At 40.8% G+C, this 16,750-nt stretch overlaps 1 protein-coding gene across 3 annotated transcripts in view; it reads left to right on the forward strand.

Moving 5' to 3' along the window:
• The first annotated feature begins 255 nt into the window (after nt 1-255).
• Nucleotides 256-16,750, forward strand: part of MAMDC2 (MAM domain containing 2) — a 186,487-nt gene continuing 169,992 nt past the window's right edge. For all 3 annotated transcript variants that reach the window (XM_079926612.1, XM_079926613.1, XM_079926614.1), the window contains exon 1: nt 256-412. The gene's annotated coding sequence lies outside the window, so the exon portion shown is untranslated. The remainder of the gene's footprint in view (nt 413-16,750) is intronic.

A 16,750-nucleotide genomic window follows, 5' to 3' on the forward strand; every position in this document is an offset into this window, starting at 1 on the left:
AATGAAGACCCAACACAGCCAAAAATTAAAAAAATTATTTTTAAAAAAAAACTTGTATTTTTCTCAATTCCTGAAAAAAGTTAAAAGATCATTTTAACAAAATGTTTGAGATGAGTGAAAAGTGAGATAATCCACATTTCTGATAAACCTAAAGACCTTTTAATCATTCAAAAAGTGCTCTTTTCCTGACTTCTATAAATGAGTAAGTGATGAAGATTTATTACCTTTGTGATTCTTTTACCTTTTTTTTTTTTTTCAGCTGCACTGCACAGCATGTGGGATCTCAGTTCCCTGACCAGGGATTGAAGCCGGGTTCCCTGCAGTGGAAGCTAGGAGTCTCAACCACTGGACCACCAGGGAAGCCCCCCTTTGTGATTCTTAGACTCTGTCAAACCCAGCCTTCAATTCCCAGGTGGGCAGTAATGGATTTGAGATATTATAATTAGATGATAACCACTCTTTATCAGTAAAATTATTAATTTAAGAAAGGTTTCCTCTCTATCCCTTAGGGCTTACTACAAAACTTTCATTATTTCTGTGAACCGTTCTCTAACATCCTGATTTGAGATGAATGATCTGCCTTTGGATTTTGTGTGCTTTTCCTTGACTTCCTCCATACACACCACTTTTACTGTCTCTTCCTCTCCCTCCTCAGCTAATATTTTATTTTTTTGGATTCATAGGATTCATGGCAGTTTAGTTGGGTACAGTGACAATGTAGTAAGTAACAAACAGAATTTTAGTAAAACTCTGTAAGCAAGAGAGAGGACAAATTGGTATGGTTGAGAAGATACTAGTACTGGAGCCAAAAAACCTGCCATTCACTCACCTGGCTGTGGGCTGGTTGGTCAACTTTTCAGGGAATCCATTTATTCATAGGAAAGTGAGGATAATACTTAACTTGCTGGGTTGTTGTGAAGATGAAGAGAAAGAATGTTTTCAGCGAACGTTTATTGAATGCCTCTCATGTGCCGGTGTCTTTGTATTCTTGATCTCATTAGTCCTCAGAGAGGTCCACTAACTTCCCAACTTACTGATTGTATTACTTTCTTAGGGCTGCCATAACAAATTACCATAAAATAGGTGGCTTAAAACAACAGAAATATATATTTACACAGTTCTGGAGACCAGAAGTCTAAAACTAAGGTGTCAGCAGGGTTGATTCCTTCTAAAGGAGCTGAGGGAGAATCCATTCCGTGCCTCTCACCGAGCTTCTGGTGGCTGCCCACAGTTCTTGGAATCCCTTGGCTTATTGATACATCACTCCAACTCTGCCTACATCTTCATGTGGACTTCCCCTCTGTGTGTGTCTGTCTTCTTTTCTGTCTCTTATAAGGACACTTGTCATTGGACAAGTGTCTAAAGTCCCTAAATCTGAGATGATCTCATCTCAAGATTTTTAACTTAATTACATCTATTAAGACCCTATTTCCAAATAAGGATCCCATTCACAGGTACCAAAGGTTAGGAACTGGACATATCTTTTGAAGGCCAGCATTCAACCCACTATAGTGACCAAGCTAAGAACTGAATCCAGGTTCTTTCTGATTCCAAGATCAATGTACTATGGACTCTACCATGCTCTCTCCTTCCTTGAGACTTCTTTGCCAATGTTAAGGACCACATCACAGTTTCTTCTCCTTCTTGTTCTGCAATTATATAGTTCCCTGTACTTCTAATTCATACCAGAAAGTAACCTTGGCCCCTGAAAGAAATCACTGAATTCTACTAATTTAGGCAGGTATTCCCTGCCTAAATAATTTTTGAATAATAAGTTGAGTTGTGCATTTGGGAGTTGTTAAATTATCCAAGTTTGTAGCAAAAAACAAGAAGATAGTTAACATTTATTAACCGCTTATTATGTGTCAGGCCTGTGCTGAGTGCTTCACATGCATCATCTCATTTCATCTTAGAACAGTGACCGTTACTATCTCTCATTTACAGTAGAAAATGAGGTTCAGAGAGGTTAAGGACCTTACGCAGCTTTTAAGTCACAGAGTTGCTAAGTGGTGGAGCTGAGATTCAAACCCAGGCATCTGACACCAAACCTTATGCTCTTGAAACTAGAGTACAGTATCATTACCAGTGGAGCTCCTGACATGGAATTCATACCTCCCTACCACCAGGCTGCGCAGGAGGCAGTGGGGCTTAATGAAAGAAGACTTGTTAATCATGAAAATTAACCATGTATTTCTAATGGGAAGAGATCGGGCGTTCAGATGTCTCTTTCTTTTCCCTCATTTCATTTTTGTAGTGACACTGTTGAAAGATATTTGGAACCACTGAGTGAAAAGCACTTGGAGCTTCAGCTCAGTTTTTAGGGAAAAAAAAATCAGGGTATTTCCTTTCTGTCATTACTGTTCCAATCCCTTCAGTCTGGAGTTTCCCTATGCATTCATTACTCAGAACAGTTGTTTTGAATTTGTCAGCACATTATAATGTAATTTTGCTGAAGAAATATAGCATTCTTCCCCCGCCACAAAGGCCAAATTTGTTTTCATTTGCTATTAATGTAAAACAAATTTCCCTTCACCAAGGTACTATAGTAAAAAGCCACCTAACTACAAGAAAGGATGTTGTTAAGTCAGATGTAGTCAGCCTACAATTCTTTCTTTCTGACTAATATTTTTAAATTATCTTTAGTTGACACAGAAAGATGAATCATTAATATGATCCCAAAGTCTAAGCAAAAGTTTATTGCTTGACAGTATATTCATTTATTTTTAATGCTTACGTCTATTTTTAACGAACGGCTTTGTAAAAATATCTTAACTACTCAAAACATTAACTACACTGTCTGCCATTCCATCAACTTAAGTAACTGCTGAACTTAACCAGAACTGCTCTTTGTCTTCTCTTGCCTGTAATGCAATTCGTTAATGATGGCATGTTTATAGCTTATACGAAAAAGGTCATCTTCTTTTGTATATTGTCCTCTTTAATTAACTTAGGATCCTTGAAAAAGAATTTAAGCCTAAAAGTCCTTCTGATAGATTTCTTATTTTCCTCCTAAGGTAACAATGTCACTTGTATTTAAAGGATCAAGGTAGCTTGCTTCAACTCCAAAGCAGTCTTTGTAAATCACGCACTTGAGAGGTTCTTGGGAACACACGCCTGGATTCAGGGTTGCACCATTACTGCGCTAGGATGAGTGAGATTAGGGAAAACAAAACAAAACAAAACAAAACAAGAGAGCTGGCAAGAAAGGAGAAGATTGGCACTTCTGCCCCTTTGCTCAACTACTTTTTCTTCTCAGTATTTGATACAGTAAGTCACCAGGACGACAAAAGGCAAAGAGACAGAAGGTGGAATTGCATTGCAACTGGCAACCAATGTGTGTTGACTTCTGAGAGTCATAAAAAAGAAAACTAACAGTTGTATATAAAGCGTCTATTTTCTTGTTTGGAGCATTACGTGCCCAAAATGAACACTTGATGATTCTAGCTCAATATACTGTTTTTAGATTTTCTATAAATTTGAAAGAAACAGAATATCTCCCCTGGGTTTCTGCAGGCCATGGATTTGCTTGACAACAGTGAATTCAGGGAATTTCCTAACACCTCTGTGGGGAAGCTGTGTTTTTCATTGTGGAGTCAGGGAAGCTGAAGAGCAGAGAGTTTAAGTGATTCACTCAAGGTCAACTGGAGATCAGGGAATATTTGGCTCCAAAGTTCCTGGGCTAATTATTATTTGGTTATTCTCTCTCTCTGATTTATACATATATTAATAATTGGTTTTTATTTAAAGCTGGAGAGAATGAGTCTGAAGACCTTTTAGAAAAGAAAACCAGCTTTTGGGACTTCCCTGGTGGGCCAGTGTTTAAGACTTCGCCTTCCAATGCAGGGGGTGTGGGTTCAGTCCCTGGTTGGGGAGTTAAGATCCCACATGCCTCACAGCCAAAAAACCAAAACACAAAACAGAAGCAATATTGTAACAAATTCAATAAAGACTTTAAAAATAGTCCACAAAAAAAAAAATCTTAAAAAGAAAAAACCAGCTTCTGATATTTTTCTTATCAATAAAGCACATTCTCCTCTTCTTGATTCAAGGCCTTTTAAATCTTCTTTCATTGCTCAAGGACTGTCCCTGTTAACCGCTATTCTGTTTTTGTTTCTATGAATTTGACTGTTCTAGGTACCTCACGTAAGTGGAATCGTGTACTATTTGTCCTTTTACATCTGGTTTATTTCACTTAGCTTAATGTTTTTAAGGTTCATCCACGTTGTAACATGTACCAGAATTTCATTTGTTTTTGAGGCTGAATAATATTCCATTACACACACACACACACACACACACACACACACACACACACACACATATACCATGTTTAATTTATTCATTCATCTATTGATGGACATTTGGGCTGCTTCTTTCTACCTCTTGGCTATCATGATAATGCTTCTTTGAACACTGATGTACAAATATCTATTTGAGTACCTACTTTCAATTCTTTTTTTTTAATTAATTAATTTATTTATTATTTTTGGCTGTGTTGGGTCTTCGTTTCTGTGCGAGGGCCTTCTCTAGTTGCGGCGAGCGGGGACCACTCTTCATTGTGGTGCGCGAACCTCTCACTATCGCGGCGTCTCTTGTTGCGGAGCACAGGCCCCAGACGCGCAGGCTCAGTAGTTGTGGCTCACGGGCCTGGTTGCTCCGCAGCATGTGGGATCTTCCCAGACCAGAGTTCGAACCCGTGTCCCCTGCATTGGCAGGCAGACTCCCAACCACTGCGCCACCAGGGAAGCCCAATTCTTTTGAGTATATATATCTAGAAGTAGAATTGCTAGATCACATGGTAATTCTATGTTTAAAATTTGAGGAACTACCATATTGTTTTCCACAGCAGCTACACCATTTTATATTGCTGGCAGCAAATGCACAATGGTTCCAGTTTCTCCACATCCTCTCCAACATTCGTTATTTTGTTTTTTTGGTAACAGCCATCCTAATGAGTATGAAGTGGATAATCAATTTGATTTTAAACAATATTAGCTATAGTGGACATGTGTCACATTTGCAGTGACCCATCTTCTGAATAGCTTTTCTAACTATGGAGAATTTCTATAAATTCTACTGCTCCAATGTAGATCTCAGAGTTCAAATCCCCAGCTTCTTTCACAGCTAAATGGACCTTGCATGATCCATTAATCAGATGCACCTATGCAAGATTTTAATTTCTAAATGACTAATAAAAAATATAAGCTCAGTTCAGTGCTTCCATTTGTTGGCTTGAGTGGTGGCAATGGAGCCTGGCTTTGGGGGGCATTCACAGTGGCAACAGGTCCAATGCTGTCAAGTTCCTGAAGTCTAGGGTGACAGTGGAATTTCCTCATCAAGCTATTTCTGTGGCATGATTTTGGGCATTGTTCCTGGAAACCCAGCCTCAAGCCTATTTCTCCAGCCAAAAAAGTCCATTACAATCTAATTTAGTTGCATATCCAATTGATTACTTGTCTTCACCCTGCCCCATACTACCAGCTATGCTTCTGCCTGGGGGCCTTTGAGTGGGGAAAGGGCATTTTCTACATGTTCACGCTTCCTTCTGTCTTTTTCCTGTAGTCTAAGTTCTTGCATTACAGGAGCAGGGAGGATGGATAAAGATAAAAAAGAATGTTCACCTAACTGATGCTTTTGTGGTTCCCTCTCAGAGAGCATTACCCTCTCTGTGGCCTGGATCTAAATGCTTGTCCTCTGGTGGTAGACTTTTCTATATATGCAAGTGACCAGAGAGCTGTGGAATCTGCACAAGATGTCATTAAAGAATAGGGAGATTCAGTAAAGCATGGTTGAAGGCAGTAAATGGAAAAAAAATCCAACCAGTTTATATTTATGCCTCTGTGAATTCAGGTTGTCTAACATGCTAGTTACTGAAGATGCCTCCATTTGAGAGCCCTGTTTGTATATGCGAGTCTCGCTTCCAGCTCCTCACATCCCCCGAACCCATCTGCTGACCTGAGAGGTCCACTCAGACTTGACTTTACCACCCCACCCCCGACGCCAACATAGTCCATGATAGAACACCCCACAGACTCCAGCTACTGGAGTCCTTGCTTGATGGCTCACCCTCTTGGTTGGGGTGCTAGCAAGGCAGCTCAAGCCTGGCTACTTGTGAACCCACAGGAAACTGACACAGCTTTGCCCCCACCAAATAGTGAGAGTACAGACTGCTACACACTTGCATCCTCTCTGCCCTGCCATCTTTTTCCATTTATTTATATAGGTACAGGGCACAGATCAGCAAGCACACTGTATAAACAGAAGCCAAGCTAAGGAATAAGATGTCAAAAAGACACTTTAGATCTGAGAGTTTCATATTTGGAGCCCTTTTCACATTGTGGGGATTTGGAAAAAAGCAGCTTCCCTTTCCTCTCCCAAGGGGAGAGGAGGGAAAAGCCACAGTACTCTCATCCTTCACCAGCAACACCCCACTCTCAAGATTCTCCTTTCTCGCCCTGATCTTCTCTTATATAAACTAGAGTTGGAAGGGCATGCGGGGCAGAGGCTGAGAGTTCCAGAGCCCATTTAACCACTTCTTAATAATCCCTGGAAGAAGTGCCACTTGGTTTCATTTCTCTTTCAAATCTGGGGCATTTCATACCTCTTTTATCTTTGAGCACTAGGTCATGTCCCACCAACATTCTGTTACATCCATTCCCTGGATATTTGTTCTCGTGGTCTCTGGACAATAGCTCATGTCCCACTCAGCAGTCTATTACATCCAGTCCCTGGATAGTTTTCCTCAAATTATTTCTTTCATTTTTTTCTCATTCCTTTTCTCTGTTTTCTCTTTCTGAAACTCTCATTATTCAGATATTGGCCTTCCTAGATTGTTTTATACAATGTTTTATAATATAATGTAAGGGTTTATACTTTCTATATAAAATACACGCAAATATAAATTTATGTAACATAATATAATATTTTATATATTTCTCATATTTCCCTTTCTTTGGTTTATGCTCTGCTTTTGGGGAGATTGACTCACCTGAATTTCCAAACTTTCTATTGAGTGTTTTAGTTCTGCTATCATGTTATTAATTTCTAAGGGCTCTTTTATGTTCTCTGAATGTTCCTTTTTAAATAGCATTCTGACCCTGTTTCTAGGATTTAGTATCATTGCTTATCTCTTTGAAGATACTAATAATAGTTTTATTTTGAAGTTTTCTCTTCCCTTCATAGTTTAATTTTCCTCCAAGTTGTTTTTCTCTCTTTGTGGTTTGTTTGTTTGATCTTTTTCTTATTTATTAGAGGCATTCTGCAGCTGTCTGGTAATATTTAGGTGTCTGCTTATGTTTAATTGTGGGTGAGTAAAAAAGCTGATTGGAAGGTCTGAGTGGGTTTCATTGGAGGGTGATATGGCTGGACTATTTGTTGGGGGAAACCTCAATATCAGTATCTTAAGTTCTTCCTCTGGGTCAGATATCCCAGAGGTAACTCTTCTTCTAATTCTTCCACCTGGAGAGAAAACGTTTGGTCATAACCATTTCTGGAAGGTAGGTGGGTGAACAGGGTTTGGAGGTGGGGTCCCACTCAGCTTTCAGTGTCTGCGTATTCATCTACTCACCCTGGTTTCAGTATGGTACTCTTGCTCTTAACCGGGTCTGTGTCATCCAAGTCCAATATACTTCTGTTTTTCCCTTTTCACAGAATAAACATCCATACTTTTGCTAGGGTGGTGTGATGGTTAATTTCATGATGTAACTTGACTGGACTAAGAGATGTTCAGATAGCTGGTAAAACATTACTTCTAGATGTGTCTGTAAGGGTGTCCCTGAAAGAGGTTAGCATTTGAATTGGTAGACTGAGTAAAAAAGATCACCCTCACCAATGCAGGTGGGCATCATCCAATCTGCTGAGGGCCTGAATGAAAAGAAAATGTAGAGAAAGGGTGAATTTACTCTTTGCTTGAGCTGGGACATCCATCTTCTCCTGCTCTTGGACATCCGTATCCTGGTTCTTAGGCCTTTGGACTTGGACCAGGTGGATCCTTTGGCTCCCCTCGTTCTCAGGTTTAGGTTTGGACTGGAACTCTACCACTGGCTCTCTCGGGCCTCCAGCTTGCAGACAGCAGATCATGGGACTTCTCAGCTTCCATAATTGCATGAGCCAATCCCTCATAATAAATCTCTTTCTGTATATGTATATATACTTTTGGTTCTGTTTCTCTGGAGAACTGACTAATACAGGTGGGGAGGACAAGTCATCCATAGCATGGGGTATGGAGGGGATCGAGGAAGGTAGTGCTTCCCAAATGGCTTTCTAACCCTCCTTATTTTAAGCCACCCTCTTCATGCCCATTTCTAATGTTACCTGGTGTCACCATCTCCTGGACTGTTGATGGTGTTGCAGAATTAACCAAGCCAGCTTCAAATCTGACTTCCTTTGATCTGCTTAGTCAGTTTTTATTTTTCCATCTTCTTTCTAGCTTCTAAAACCTTGTTGTTGTCTCCTCTCCCATTTTCCATATTCTTAAATGTTCATACATTTCTAAATAATATCTATCTACTCATTGTGGTTTTTATGTGGTTTCTGGAGAAGCAAAATTTGGATGAATATGTTCAATCCACCATCTTTACCCAGAACTTTAATCTAGAAGCCTACATCCAACTGAACTATTTTTTATGACAGATGTTTTCAAAGGTTTGGAGAATAGACCTCTCTAGATCTTTGCTGAAAAAGGTTACTAAAGGATATATTTCAAAAATCAGGAAAATGAACCTTGAAGGAAAGCATGGACTACAAGAATCAATAGACTTGATGGCCTGGTGGAGATCCAGGTGGATGCCACCTATGGGGAAGTTATTCCCTTCTGGAAGAATGTGGGGATGTCTTTGTTTTTTATTATTTATTTTTTTATTGAAGTATCGTTGATTTACAATGTTGTGCTAATTTCTGCTGTACAGCAAAGTGACTCAGTTATACACATATATGTCTTTTTAAATATTTTTTCCATTATGGTTTATCCCAGGAGATTGGATATAGTTCCCTGTGTTATACATTAGGACCTTGTCGTTTATCCATTCTAAATATAATAGTTTGCATCTGCTATCCCCAAACTCAGTCCATCCCTCTCCCTCTCCCCTGCTTGGCAACCACAAGTCTGTTCTCTATGTCTATGAGTCTGTTTCTGTTTTGTAGATAAGTTCATTTGTGCCATATTTTAGATTCCACATATAAGTGATATCATATGGTATTTGTCTATCTCTTTCTGACTTACTTCACTTAGTATGATAATCTCTAGGTCCATCCATGTTGCTGCAAATGGCATTATTTCGTTCTTTTTTTAATGACTGAGTAGTATTCCATTGTATATATGTACCACATCTTCTGGAAGAATGTGGGGATGTCTTTGGCCCAGTATGGAAACTTAGCAAAGAGACAGAAGGCAGCCCCCACTATAAAGCATTTCCAAAGCTAGAGTGAAGGAAGCCACCCCGGTCCACTGCCTCGTTCTGGAATGAAGCCTAGAGGTGAGGGAATCAGTTTCCCCAGTTCTCTGCCAAGCCTAGAGGTGAGGGAATCAGTTTCCCCACGGAACATCCCCATTCCCCACCACCATGAGAGAAATTCTGCATCCAATGAGTTAGATATCCAGAAGTCTAATTTGAACCTGGGTGAGTGAATAAATAAAACCTCCTCATAACAAAATAAGTTTAAAATGTGCATATAAAGTTGTCAAATGGGTCATGAAAAAAACCACCTTTTCACTTTGGGAGGAGTTATGAGGGCTCCAGCAATTCAGAAACAATATGTCTCACTTAATAGTTTCTCTCTGTTTCTTTTTCTTGGAACACACATTTACTGGGCACAGACAGACTTGCCCCTCAGGCTATGTTATAACCAGGGCCCAAGATAACTTCCTTTAGCCTCTAGAAACACAGTCCTGTAAGATGCCTCTTGATATATTCCATCCCATTTTGTTTGCTCCACCTCAAGTATTGTCAAATAAAGATTTCTATTTTAATCCTAAAACTATCTTCTTTGTTTTAAATTTAAGTATATAGTTGATTTTAAATATTATATTAGTTTCAGGTACAGCATAGTGATTCAGTATTTTTACAGATTATACTCCATTAAAGGTTATTACAACATAATGGCTATAATTCCCTGTGCTATATAATATATCCTTCTTTCTTATCTATTTTATACATAGTAGTTTGTATCTCTTAATTCCATACCCCTAATTTGCCCCTCCCCCTTCCCTCTCCCCGTTGGTAACCACCAGCTGGTTTTCTATATCTGTGAGTCTGTTTCTGTTTTACATATACATTCATTTGTATCATTTTTTTAGATTCTACATATAAGTGATATCATACAGTATTTGTCTTTGACTTATTTCACTAAGCATAATATTCTCTATCTCCATCCATGTTGCTGCAAATGGCAGAATTTCATTTTTTTAATGGATGAGTAATAGTCCATTTATATAAATATAAGTATATATATATCTCACCACATCTTCTTTATCTATTCTTCTGTTGATGGGCCTTTGGGTTGCTTCCTTATCTTGGCTATTGTAAGTTGTCCTGTTATGAACATTAGGGTACATGTATCTTTTCAAATTAGTGTTTTAATTTTTTTCCAGATATGTACCCAGGAGTGGCATTGCTGGATCATATGGTAGTTCTATTTTTAGTTTTTTGAGGAACATCCATACTGTTTTCCATAGTGGCTGCATGAATTTACATTCCTACCAACAGTATACAAGATTCCCTTTTCTCCACATCTTCTCCAACAATTTGTTATTTTTATGCTTTTTGATGATAGCCATTCTGACAGGTGTGATATCTCATTCGTGGTTTTATTTGCATTTCTCTAATAATTAGCAATGTTAAGCATCTTTTCATGTGCCTGTTAGCCATCTGTATATCTTCTTTGGAAAAATGTCTCTTCAGGTCTTTTGCCCATTTTGAGTTTTTTTGCTTAAAACAACAGAAATTTATTCTTCCACAGTTCTAGAGGCTAGAAGTCCAAAACTAGTAACATAGGACCAAAACTCCCTTCTGAGGGACTAGGAAAGAATCCATTCTTTGCCTCTTCCAGTTTCTGGTGGCTGAGGGCATTCCTTGGCTTATGGCCACATCACTCCTATCTCTGCCTTCATAGTCACATATCGTTCTCCCTTTTGCCCGTATTTTGACTGGGTTGTTTGTTTTTTTAATATTGAGTTGTATGAGCTGTTTATATTTTTTGGATATTAACCCCATGTCGATCATATTATTTGCAAATATTTTCTCCCATTCTGTAGGTTGTCTTTTCATCTTGTCGATGGTTTCCCTTGCTGTGCAAAAGCTTTTAAGTTTAATTAGTCCTATTTGTTTATTTTATTTTATTTTTTTAACATCTTTGTTGGAATATAATTGCTTTACAATGGTGTGTTAGTTTCTGCTTTATAACAAAGTGAATCAGCTATACATATACATATATCCTCATATCTCCTCCCTCTTGCATATTTGTTTATTTCTGATCTCATTTCTTTTACCATAGGAGACAGATCCATAAAAAGATTGCTATGATTTATGTCAAAGAGTGTTCTGCCTATGTTGTCTTCTATGAGTTTTATGGTTTCAGGTCTTAACATTTAGGAATTTAATCCATTTTGAGTTTATTTTTGTATATGGTGTGAGGAAATGTTCTAATCTCATTCTTTTACATGTAGCTATCCGGTTTTCCCAGATCCACTTGTTGAAGAGACTGTCTTTTCTCCATTGTATATTCTTCCCTCCCTAGACTAAAACTATTTTCTTCATTACTATTTTTAATGTTCTAGTTGTTGGTAATTATAATGGAATTCACTCAATACTTTACATTTTTCTTCTCTTCTGATAGAAGATCAAAGCTACAGTTTACCAATAGTCCAATTTGTATTTCTAGTTTCTGTACCCCCTGTACTCGACCTCCAAAGGCAGGACACTATGTGAAAGGCTATTTTGATGACTAGACTACATCTTCAGTTTCAACTACAAGCCTAGACCCGTGAAAAACTTAGGTGGGTAGAAAATTAATAGTAAATATTTGTATGGTGCTTACAGAGTGCCAGGTACTCTTTTAAGTATTCTAACAATATAAACTCATCTCGTATTCACAACCACCCAGTGAGATAGGTGCTATTATTATTTTCATCTTACAGAAGAGGAAACTGAGGCATAGAGAGACCAAACGATGTACTGTAGGTTCACAGGTAATAAGTGACAGAAGACAAGTTGAACCTTAGTGGTTTGGCTCCAGAGTCCACAGTCTCAGTGACAAAATCATGTTCCCTGTTCTGATACAATACTCTCTTATTCTTTTAAAACAGCTTTCCCCCCCCTGTTAACACTAAAATTATTTAATTTTGCTGCTGATGAAAAGATTAAGTCAGTGCCTTCTTAACCCTGGCTCAATAGAATCACCTTGGAGAGCTTTAAAGAAATAGCAATGCTTTGGTCCTATCTCACAAATTATGATTTAATTGGTCGGTGGAGCCCAAACTTTGTATTAAAAGAAGCAACTCCCCAGATGGTTCTATTGTGCATCCGGAATCATGATGCACTGGATTAGCTCATTGAAGCATCTTGCAATACCTGGTGGTAGAATTTCTTCATTATCACCAATTACTTGGGCCTTTAAATCCCCAGTGTTTCAGCCCTTTGCATTTCAGTCTTCCAGATTAGTAGTAATAGTGTGAATTGGCTTCTCATGGATAATGTGTCTTTGCACAGCATGCACTCGTGCATGCATGCACACACCTCATATGCCTGTTCAGAGCTGATATTCGCTGTCTGTCACCTTCCCAGTTGGTGTTCATTCTGTGTCTCAGTGCCCAGGACTTACTGGTTGTGAATATCATCTTGTCCCTCTTCAGTTTGTTTGTTTGTTTGTTTTAAAAAATATTTATTTATTTGACTGCACTGGGTCTTAATTGCGGCACATGGGGTCTTCGTTGCCACATGCGGGATCTTTTTTAGTTGTGGCATGTGGGATCTAGTTGCCTAACCAGGGATTGAACCCAGGCCCCCTGCATTGGGAGCCCAGTCTTAGCCACTGGACCACCAGGGAAGTCCCCCCTATTCAGTTTAGACCAAATCACGTAATGTGTAGATCCCCAATCTAACACATTAATAACGTCAGAGGCTAAGCTGGGATTTCACTCCTCTTTTCGGAAATATTTTTGGCTACAGAATGCTTTTTCTTCCTCATTTTCCCCATGCCACAGCACTCAGACAAAACTTGAGGAGAAAGCATACCACCTGGGTTTAGCCCAACTTGCCCACGGGCCTCACTGGTCTCTGGAGCCACCATTAACTGTAATAAATCAAATTCCAATGTCCTTCAGCTCCCTCTTAGCCCCAACAGGTGACATAGAGCCTCAACTCCCAGGACTGGGAGGAATGTCCCAAGGGAGCACATACACCCTCACAAACTAACCTGTACCCATTCTCGCTGCCCTGAACCCTGAAATGCTAAAGGGCTGGAGGTCTGTGGCAAAGTGCATTGTGACACTGCTCACCTGCTCTTTTCTTAATATGGCCACGGGGGTCTAGAGCTCTTTGTGGCCCAGTGTTTTGTAGAGAAGAGAGCTTCCTGGCTTTCCCAACAGCCTAGCCTTCCTCCTGGACCCAGACAAGAGTCCACAGGGTGAGGCTGGGACAACCCAGGAGGCAGGATGCAGGCTGTTGCATCATCTCTATTTCCCTGCAACAGCCAAGGCTTGGTGCCTCCTTCCAGGGGCCGAGCCCTCTCCCTGGAGCTTCCTCTGCCTCTCATGAAAGTAGGCTTCTGAGAGCCTTCCCCGCTCCCCTCTCCCCAGTCCCAGCTGTGTTGCTCTGACACCAGAAAGCCTGCTCTGACTCCCTGTTCACACTGCACATCTGTGTAGCTCATTCGTTTCTATAAACATCCCCAAGGATGACCTACAGTTTACATTTAGCTCTTTTTCTTCCAACCACAGGGATGAAACTTAGGCAGGCCTCCGGGCTGTGTGGACCAGTGAGCTATGCCGGTCCTTAGCCTTTCCTTCAACAAGCATTTATTGAGTGCCTACAATCAGCTGTGCACAGACATGACACAGGAGCAGACACAAAGATAAAGCAGATGTGTTCTCTGCCCTTGAAATCTCAGCCTCCATTGCAGAACAGAGACATAAATAAAGTCATTGCGATACAGCGCAACACACGCTGCAGCTTGGGTGGGGGGGACAGTGAAGAACAGGCTTGGAGAGGGGGACGTTTGAACTGGGTCTTGAGAAATGAATAGGAGTGCGTGAGTTTCCTAGGGTTGCATACAAAGTACCACAAATTGGGTGGCTTAAACAACAGAAATGTCAGTTCTGGGGCCCAGAAATCCAAGATCAAAGTGTCAGCAGGGTTGGTTCCTTCTAAGGGCTGTGAGAGAGAATCAGTTCCAGGCCTGTCACCTAGCTTTAGTTTGTTGGTTGCTGGCAGTGTTTCTCTTACCTTGGCTTGTAGAAGCATCGCCCTGATCTCTGCCGTTGTCTTCATTCACGTGGCGTTCTCCTTGTGTGTGACTGTGTCCAAATTTCCCCTTTTATAAGGACAACAATCATATTGGATTAGGGCCCACACTACTCCAATGTGGCCTCATCTTAACTAATTACATCTGCAATGACCCTATTCCCAAATAAGGTCACATTCTGAGGTGCTGGGGGCTAGGACTTGAACAGATCAACGTGGGTGTGAGGAGATGATTCAACCCATAATAAGGACTTTACCAACTAGGGAAGGGGAGGAAGGCGTTCTGATTCTCAACAAAAAGGAGCACGTGTGAACACGTGAGAGGGATAAGACGATGCAGTCTGAGAAAGGGAAGTGGGTGCACAGGTATTGGTGTGGGATGGAGAGGTAGGGCCTCTGATTACAAAGGGCTTTTCCAGCAGGACTCCGGGTATCGACACTTCACTGGGACAGAGAGAAATTTGCCTCTCTGGCCTCAGCCCAGCCTAGGGTGGAGGAAGGAGGTGAGGGATCCAGGAACAGGACACTTCAAAGTGTCTGCTCACACTTCCCCTGTGTTGGAAGATTAGAGAGATCAAGAGGGCTTTGCTGGTAGCTAGATCTGGGTTTACGTCCAGCCCCCCTACCCTTGGGCGAATCGCTTCAATGCTTTGGCTGTAGTTTCTTCCTCCATAAATTGAGCATGAAACCACCTGGCACATCATAAACACTCAACAAAAGGTGGTATCATCACTGTGATGAGTCAGCCTAGAGAACTTTGACCAAAAAAAAAAAAAATTAAAAGGTTTCATTCAAATCATAATGAAGGATGTCTGACACCAAGCTAGGATTCGGAGTAAGCTGATGAAGAAGAGATTAATGATGGAGAGAAAGTATCTATTCAATATCTATTTCCTTTTAAATGCTCACTCTGAAAGAAATATCTACTTTCCCAGTTCAGGTCATTTGAGTGCAGCAATTTAAACAGTGGGGTATATATTTTGTAATAAAAGGAGATTTGTAATAACTGGTTAACCTTGGGCCTTGTTCCCTCACGGGGGATGATTCTGACCCACAGCAGGCATGTGACTGCTCCTCAGGGGTGAGAGGCAGCTGGTGCTGGGCAGGAAGCAAGGGACAATGCCAGCCGGCCTCGGGGCAGAGCCCCCAGACACCTCCTGCTGGAATGCGACGAAGGTCACTGGCAGGACAAGCCACAGAGCCTGGAGTTATTTTACCAGCTCATTTTCAGCCTGATGGTGTACATGTTCATGTGTATGTGCGGAGAGAGAGACAATGCGAAAGTAAGGTAGCAAAACACTGAGGCTAGAGTGGGCATGAGAGGTAGAGGCGAGCCCAGACAGAGACCTACAAAGAGACAGAGACAAAACAGCGACGAGCAGTGGGATGTGCCAGGTTCTGTGAGAGGCGAGCCTCGTGCCCACAGAGACAGCAGGTTGCTTTGCCTGCCTGTGGTGTAGGTGGCCCTTGTGAGGAGAGACAGGTCTTTGCCAAGAGGAAGATTTTAGGGGCACTGCAGCGTATGCCATCAAATTCCAGCTTCACACTGGCTGGACATGTGACCTTGAACAAGTTAAATGACCCTTCTGGTCCCGTTTCCTTGTCTGTAAGCGAAGATAACAGGGGTCTTCACCTGATAGAAATGTTGCATGGATTAAATGAGATAACACACATAGAGTGCCAGGCATGTGCTCGCTTGATGTATAATACTCTGTATGAGTTTCCTACGGCTGCTACAACATACTACCACAGACTGGCTGCTTTAAAACAACAGGATGTTATTCTCTCACAGTGGAGGCCAGAAGTCTGAAATCCAGGTGTCTGCAGGGCTACACTCCTGCTCTAGGAGAGAATCTGTTCTTTGCCTCTTCCAGCTTCATTCTTTGCCTTGGGGCTGCATCACTCCAATCTCAGCCTCCCTCTTTACATTGCCTGTTACTTCTCTTCTCTCTCTTATAAGGACACTTGCCATTAATTTAGGACCCACCCCATAATCCAGGATGAACTCATCTCAAGATCCCTAATTTAATTACATCTGCATAGCCCTCTTTCCAAATAAGGTCACATCCACAAGTTCTGGGATATAAACATATCCTTTTGGGGGGCTACCATTTAACCCACTACACTACCTAATGTTTATTGAGTGCTTTCTAAAATCAGAACTTTATGTGCATTATTTGATTATTCAATTAAGCTACATCTTACGGAGAGAGGCCCAGGTAGTTCTTACCTTGGGGCCTCATGCTGTTTTCCCAAATGATGTGGCAGTGAACAGCCATGTGGCTTTGTGAAGT

The sequence above is a fragment of the Stenella coeruleoalba genome, assembly GCF_951394435.1.
Source record: "Stenella coeruleoalba genome assembly, chromosome: 7".
Classification (NCBI taxonomy): domain Eukaryota; kingdom Metazoa; phylum Chordata; class Mammalia; order Artiodactyla; family Delphinidae; genus Stenella; species Stenella coeruleoalba.